The sequence below is a fragment of the Urocitellus parryii genome, chromosome 9 (genome assembly GCF_045843805.1).
Source record: "Urocitellus parryii isolate mUroPar1 chromosome 9, mUroPar1.hap1, whole genome shotgun sequence".
In the NCBI taxonomy this organism is placed as follows: domain Eukaryota; kingdom Metazoa; phylum Chordata; class Mammalia; order Rodentia; family Sciuridae; genus Urocitellus; species Urocitellus parryii.
In genome coordinates this window covers 6,726,022-6,734,134 of record NC_135539.1, presented here as the reverse complement: position 1 = coordinate 6,734,134, position 8,113 = coordinate 6,726,022, and the positions used below count along the sequence as shown (strand labels likewise).

Below are 8,113 nucleotides of genomic sequence, written 5' to 3'. Positions count from 1 at the left end.
ACAGAGCCAATCTGTGTCACATGATTTCAGATAAACCATCATCATTTTAATGAGTCAATTCAGAAAAGAGGAAATAGGGTGGGGCCAGCAGCTCAGCTCTGGTTTTGAGTTCCCAGTCTGAGACACAAAATATTTTGCAACTGAGCGGATTACTCTCTTCAGCAAGGTAAGGGCAAGGAAGGAGGAGGGAGACCCCCCCCAGGGGTGGGAGTCCCTCAAGAAGCTCATTACCAGGAGTGGGAGTCCCCCGGGTGGCTCATTTTTGAGTTTGGGAGTCCCTCGTTATTGGTAAGGGCAAGGGGTTAGTCTGGGAAGCCAAAAGGTCTCTGGGGAGGGGTGGTAAAGGCCAGAAAGGGTTCTCAGTTAACAGGAGGCCCAGGTGGAGCAGGGGCCCTCTTTGCAGGTAAGAGTCAGACCTTTTCTTCTAAAAGGACAACAGGGCCATGGGGTGTCAAGGCTGTGGAAGGTTAGAAATGGGGGGGCTGAGGCAGGGGTACTGGGGAGGAAGTGGCAGAGGGTGGGTTGAAGACCAGGGCTGCCTCTTCCTCCACACCTACCCCAGGGTGGCCCAGCTTCTGGCTGTACTGCCCCACCCAAGCACAGGCCCGCTCAGGCTTGTGCTACTGCAGGTTCCCAGGACCCATGGCTCTGTGGGAACAGTGAGGTGGGGGAGCCAGGACAGCAGAGTAAATGGGCTAGGAACAAGCACTGGGCTGCTGGGTGACGTCGAGTACCCAAGGAGCAGAGGAAGAGGTGAGGGATCAATCCCTGGGTGCTCAGTGTTCAGGCAGAAGGGGGCGGGTTTCAGAAAGGGGAGCAGTGAGGGGGCTCCTTCCCAGAGGACGGAATGTTTTCCAAGGTGAGTCAAGATGAGAAGCCAGGAGGCCTCAGGGGCTGACACCAAGGGAAGCTGTCGCCATCTCAATTTGCAAAGGCCTTGGGAGAATCCAGACAGGGTTGTAGCTTGAAGAAGAAATGGCAGCGGTTGGCCTCAACCTGCCCCACTAGCAACTTGAGGCTGGAGACAGCTGGGTTCCCTTCTCTGCTCCAACCTTCTGCAGCTTTTTCTCAGGACCTATGCTGGAAGCTACAGGGTGGGGCAGAGGGAAGGATGTAGGGAGAGGTAGGTGGAGAGTAGCTTCTATGACCACCCCAGTGCACTGAGGCTGGTGGAGGGGATCCTGGGCTGGGGAGTTCAGGAGGCAATGGCCCTCACACTCAGCCCTGAAGGGCCCTTGAGTACTTTCCCCCAGGCCTGCAGAGGCCTTGATCCTTCACAGATCTGAGGCCCAGGGAATGCTCCAGACACAAGGAGGCTTGGTTGGGACAGCCCAGGAGTCCTGGGCAGCCCACTCTGCCTCTTGTCCAAGTATGGTTCTGGTGAGTTTGGATCTGCCATGGTCTGGGGCTCCAGGGCTCCCAAGAAGATGGAGTGAGTGACAGAACATGACATGGGCTTTCTCCCAGATGGTTGAATTCTTTCAGGCTTACAAAGAAGATGGAACTCGGATCCTGGATATCCCTATCTGTGGTAAGAGTCAAAGACTGGTCTCATGATGGCCAGCCACTCGCTCCTGAAGACAGGAGCGGGACCTGGTCACTTCCTTAGTTACTTGGGTAGACCCAGGATGACTCAGACCCCAAGACTCCTGAGTTGAGGGTGTCCCAAGCCACAGCCCTGAAAGCTCTCAGGAAACCCAAAGGAGCCCTCAACCTTCATTCCCAGGCCTGGAGAGGCAGTGATGGGGCATCAGAGGGACCTTGGACACCCAAGCCTTGAACCCCTCTGTAGCATGTCAGCCCTCATTGTGAGATTTCTCACCAGCCAGGCCTGCTCTGAGTGCCTCCATATGTCTCCCAGGTTCCTGCCAGCCCAGGGGTGGAGGGTGGGATCTCCAGGAACTGTAGGAGGTTGGGCTTAGAAAGGCTAAGTCACTTTCCTGAGGCCACCAGCTAGTCACTGCAGAGAAGGAGAAGAGTAGGGCCCTATTCTTCCCATTGAGCAAGGTGGAGTGGGGTCATCTCTACATCACTGTATTTTTCACTGGTCTTACCCTAGTGTCCTCCGGGACCTGAGCCCATAGTCCCCTCCATGTCTTGAATATGTAGGGTGGACACAGGGTCACTTAGGTCAGCTGACCCATTCTTCCCCTGTCCAGAACATGTTCGGTGCGTCTGTGAATCTGACGTGTGGTGGGACCATGGCGTGTCTCATCGGGGCTGTGCTGGTGGTCACTCTAGTTTTTGGCTTCACCTATTGTGCCATAAAGCAGGTCAGAATGGGCAGCCTCTTGCCTGATGGCACGTGGGCCTGGGCTAGGGTGGCATGGGAGGCAGCAGAGCACGTGACCAAGGGGGAGGCTCAGGTAGGGTCTGGGAGAAGGATGTAGCCCCTCCATGGCCCTTGAAGCCTAGTCCTGCCAGCTGGTCTCCCTTGCCCGCCTCATGGGGCTCTGCTGAGCTCTCTCTCTCTTCTAGGCGAAGACAAAGGAGCTGATTAAAATAAATTGATAGAAATCCTGTCCAGGCACCGGTGGAAGGATAGCACCCCATCTCTGGAATGTGGTGTAGTGACGTGCTATTTTACACTTTTCAAATTTTAAGAGTGAACAATGTAAACTTTAAATGATTAAACATGATTGAGCTCCAACTGTGTGCCTGACTGTCTTCTAGAAGCAGGTTCCGAATTCCACAATTCTGGATCCTTTGAGACCCAGCTTCAAACCCACCACCATGGCACCCTCTGCCATCCACCAGTCCTCACCTGGCCCTGCACTGAAGCTGCCTGGCCTGGGCCATCAGATCAGGTAGACTGTCTTTGGGCCCCCCAATCCCCAGGCTTCACACCATGGGCCTCCTCAGGCTGGAAAATGGGCCACAGATCATAACCAGGTGGGGTCCCTGAGGTTTTCTCTTTTCTGCTGCCCTTGGCCTGAAAGTGAGAGCTCTGTCCTATGAGTCCTACAGGGCTCATAGGACAGTTCTAGGGCGGCCTTGGTTGATCAGTTGGGGAGCAGGGGGAGGTCTCTCCCGTAGTCCTCAAGGGCACCTAGAATGTACTGGGAGGCAACATTCTGAGATAGGGAGGAACTATCCAAAATAGCTAGGCCTTATTCCTGCCTCTCCAGGGCAGGCAGCATCCTGAGTTGGGGAGGTGCTGACCAGGGCAGCCTGAGTTTGTTATGCCTTCTCTTACAAGCACAACAGGCTGTCCTTGGAAACTTTGGCCAGGAGTCTTGTGGCACCTGAGGTATAGAACCCAGGGGAGGCTGTCACTCAAGGTTCCACAGTGGTGGTGCAAGTGGGGCACAGGCCACGTTCCTGAGCCTTGGGGGACCAGCTCTGTTGTCCCCTTTTCCATCTATAAGTAAAAGCACACTTTAAGTGCCTTGTGTGCAAGTGTGCAAGTGTGCTCTGACTGCAATGGCTGAAGCACCTGAACCCCTGTCCCTGCTGACTGGTGCAGTGATCATCTCCACTATCCTCTGCCCAGAGGGAGTCATTCCCTGGGATGGGGTATGAGTGACCCCGTCTCCCAGGCTTGTCTCCAGGAGACCTCAGCCCTTCTGCTGAGCCCTCCCAGGACGGCGAGGTCTCATCACCTCCCTGTCCTGGAAGTCTCCCAGGCCTGATGGCTGCCCTGTGGCTCCCCCCCTTCCCCGCCAAGAACTAAGTGTGGGCTCTCCGGGGGTGGGGAGGTGGTAATGAAGCCAGATTTAAACTTAGGTAGTCAGTGTAGTTAGGTAAACCGGGTCTAATATCCAGTGAAATCTAAAATGGAGGCCATGCTGGGAATGACTCAGGGAAAACAGGACAACTCATGGAATGTTAATGAAGTCCTAAAGAGGCCCTAGGCCAAAGTCCACCTCAAAGAAGTGATAATGAAGTCCTTCCTGACCAGATTACTTCTTTGGCCCACCTGTGTCCCACCCCTCGGGCCTTCCAACCTACATTCCATCACCAAAACTATAAAAAGGGGAAACAACCGCACTTCCACGGATTCCACCTCTTGGGTCCCCTTCTTCCTCCGGGAGAAGTCTTTTCTGCTGTCCTTTAATAAACTTCTAATTTCTACTCTGACATTGCCTCGGCGTGAGCTTTTCTGGTGTTATTCTTCAACATTGGGGAAGCAAGAACTCGTCACCGGTCAACAGCGCTAACATATTGGAGGTCCCACGAGATTTTTCTACACCAAGGTAAGCGCCTCTCTATGCACCCCATGTCTGTTTGAGGTGTATCTTTCTCTTTCTTTCTGGAGGGTAAGGTGGGCACCCCACGGCTACTTAAACGCAATTAGTGCAGCCGCCACTCTTCAAGACTCGGGTGAGAGGTTTCTCAGCCTAGGCAGCTCTCAATCACCTGTTCGGTACAGAGCAGGCATGTTGGGTTCTACCAAAGCCGCTTCCAACTTTTCTGTCTGAGCCCGGAGAGCAATTGGCGTGAGTACACAGTGTCCCTAATCCCAATCTACTTCGGATACGTGGAGGTGGAGGAAGGAGTTTGGAACAACTGAGGAATTCCGGTCTGGGCTACTCTCACACGATTCTTAAGGTTCCTTTCTCTTGAGCCCCCTTCCGACAGCCCTCAGGGGTATCTAGGGTGATCGGTAGATGAATGGCACTGAGGGAAAGCCCCAATCACATTTGCCTCCGTATGGGCTACGCAACACTCCCAACCCCGCATCCATTCCTCCTGGATGCTTCCCTTCCTTCGCAGGTCAGAAATGTGAGCAATTCAGGTTGTAGGTCTGAGAAAGGCATGAGGTAATTAGTAAAATCTGCCCTGGTTCTCTAAGGTACATAGGTAACTTTCAATAGTCTGTTTTACCGCTCCAATGTTTAAAATGTGCTGTGTTCTTTAAGCTACTAGAGAGGCATTTTTAGAATCAACTCCTTAATCTTATCAATTCTAAGGTAATCTGCTACCTTACAACCAGTAGATATCCCTTAACACTTAGGCGGCTCCTTTAGTCTACAGAGCAAAGACAACAACAAAAGAGCACAGGATTCAATGGGTTTTTAGTGGTCAGCTGAGTTACCCTGGGAGTCCTCGGGAACTTCACAGCAGCTTCTCAGTTCTGCTAGTGCCATTTGCGCTAGGATGGGTCCAGGCCTTGCTTGACCATGTGGCTTCCCTCGGAAGCATCAGGGATGTCTCCCTTTTCTGATGACCCTCCTCTTCACAGCAAATGCACTGATTGGCTTTCTGTCCTCCACTGGTCTCATTAATCTCCCTGATCAGGAGGTTATGTGGCCTAGAGTTGCAAAGCCCTTTGGAGAAGTCCCCTATTCCCTGATTCAGACTGACTCAGAGGGCAAGAGCCAATTATTCGTTTTCTTGGCCCTTTAATTTAACTTTAATTTTAAAACTTAATCTTAAACATCCAGCAAATAAGTTTCAACAGTCTTTTACTAAGAGTACTGGACTTTAATGTCTATCTCTCTCCTGTAGGTGATAACTCATTATCTTAAATTAACCCAGGTTGTGTGTTCTTAAATCAGTACCTCTGCAAAACATTAACAGGCAATCTTTAAGCCATTTATAAGAAAACTACAAGATAAAGTTATCAAGAGTAAAAACATTTAGTTCATATAATAGCTACCTTGAATTTTGGTGGAGTATATCACCTGTTTGAGATCCTGGCAATCGTGACAAAAACGTCTTTTGGACACAACTTTAAATGTACTGAAATCTGGCCTACTTCTTTCATAGTCACTTTCACATGAGATGGGACATAGAGCCTTATGTCAAGTAAGGCAGGGCTCTTCATAAATCTTAAATACTATAGTTCTGAAGCTGATCTTTGCTTTTTAGACATCATTTTACAAAGCCTACATAAGTTGTTGTGAACTTGAGCAAACACAACATAATATCACATCTAAAACAGGAATTAAAGAAAGGCTGAAAGCTTTTAACCTTTTGTAGAAAAGTAGCAAAGTACTTTTGTGTTTTGCAATAAAACCTTTACATAGATTAGGCTCTCATTAACTTAAAAACACATTTAAATTGTATCTCAGTGTAAAAAGTAACATCGAACTTTACATAACTTATTGATAACAAGTCCAGTCATAGAACACAAATGATATAGATAAATCTCCAACATGTTTTTCTTTTAAGCCTAAAATTACCATAAAATTTTAGAACACCAGCTTGATATAATGCTCTTTCTAAAGCTTCTACCTTACAGACTTGTATACCTGGAAGATATGAACACATTAATGGCACCAATTACATTGATGTTTTTATATTAACCAAGTTTAGCTTTTAAAGAAATAACAGCACAATTCTCTAAAACAACAGCACTTGTTTAACCAGCTGTTTAATTTCTTTAAGATTACTTGCTCAAAAACTTACATTTATAAGCAACTTACACAGACCTTCTTTATATCATTTACTTAAACCCTATTACTTACTTAATCATATAGACTCTTATCCAGAAATCTAGAACCTTTTAGTTTCTCTTTTTATCTGTTAACCTCCTTCTGTTCACATTTTGAAACAATACTTGTAAATTTTTTAATTTAAGCAGATTTAACATTTTATTAAGGCCTTTTTGAACACCTAGAAAAACTTATAAGCTTAATTTTAAAGACATCTTTACTTTCATCTGTTTACCCAATTTAAATTGAGCCATTTGAATCATGTGAATCAAAGGTATTTGGATCCATTTTTAATTTTTCATGAGCACTCCTCATCTGTCAATTGTCTTTCAATCACTGCATGATATATGGACATACACACATACAGACATATCGACATACAACATGTAACACAAGTGTAACACATAACACAATGGTGAAGGCCTTGCAGCTTTCTCAGGTGAAATCTCATTGCAATGTTTAAAAAAAAAAAATCCAGTTGATCAAAAATAGAACTTATCAGAAAAACATTAACTTGTCTGTAGGAACAAAATCATGAGCTCAGAAAAATATAGAAATCTATGAAAAGGCAAAAGACCTAGAAAAAAATTGACCGGCCGGTAATTAGTAAATGCCATATAATTTACTCTTTGGTTTAATCTAGTTTGAGTTCCCATAAAAAGACATTTTTACCCTTTTTTTTCCTTGGGCCTGAGCTCCAAGCTGCTTCTGTTTGCATATCAGCTTAAGCCCTGACTAAGGTCTGGAAGGAGCAGGGAAAAACTGTTATTTTGAGCAGACACTTTAGGCCTAAGGCATTTTAACCTTAAGTTATATTTCTAGGTTTGGATGTTGAAAATTATGATAAAAGTTTAAGATACAATTTACAAAGTTTCATCTTTATATCTTCCTACACTAGAAAAACTTGCTCACACAAAACTGAAAATAGGATCTTTCTTGATAATATAAAAGACACCATCAGAAGTAGTTCCTTCAGGATCATTAAGCCACTTTCTTTGTTCTGAAGTTCCTAAAGTAGTATTAAGTTACATTAAATCACCTGGAAAAAATCCACACACTACCATGTATATCTAAAATTAAGCTTTGAAAATTCCCAAGACTGTTGCTAATTAATGTCATTTCAATAAGCCAGACCAACGCAGACCAGATAAGAAAAAAATCTCTCCAGGTTTTGAACTTCCATTTAATTATGACTCCTATCAGTGGCACCTTAGATTTCCCATGAGTGGACCAGATGTTCTCACATAGGGGCAACTATAGGTGTAAAATCAAGGGTCTCAGTGTGACTGATTTTACTGCATTTAGGTGGAGTAATCCTTACAGTGCAGGGAAATTATGAGGAAATTTCCCCAAAGCAAAAATGGCTTTGGCAGCTGCTGGGAATTCCTCAGTTTCCCTTTCACTTGCAAGATTAGCTCCTTTGGATAGATCCAATCCCAGGCAATCTGGCATATCTCCTAACCTTCCAGTAGAGTCAGTTTTTAATCTGCCTTAGGTCTTGAAGGAGGAAGGGGGTATGTACTTTGATCGGTCCAAATTTTTTTCTTGATTCTTTTTCCTCAGTGAGTCCAAGATTTTTTTTTTCTCTTCATGGCAGATATCATAGCTAAGTCTACTTTACACTGTTGGCACAATTTAGGATTTTCCCTAGAGCAAAGAAAATCTGAACATACAGCACCTCACACCATTTCCTTTTTCGTAAATTTTATCAAACTGTAAAAAGATATTTTCCT

General features: G+C 46.3%; 1 long non-coding RNA gene across 1 annotated transcript; it reads left to right on the top strand.

Moving 5' to 3' along the window:
• The first annotated feature begins 83 nt into the window (after positions 1-83).
• LOC113180535 (uncharacterized) lies at positions 84-2,642 on the top strand. Its single transcript, XR_003300482.2, has 4 exons — positions 84-166; positions 1,486-1,531; positions 2,160-2,273; positions 2,479-2,642. It is a non-coding gene; the product is annotated as an uncharacterized LOC113180535 (long non-coding RNA).
• Positions 2,643-8,113: the final 5,471 nt, after the last annotated feature.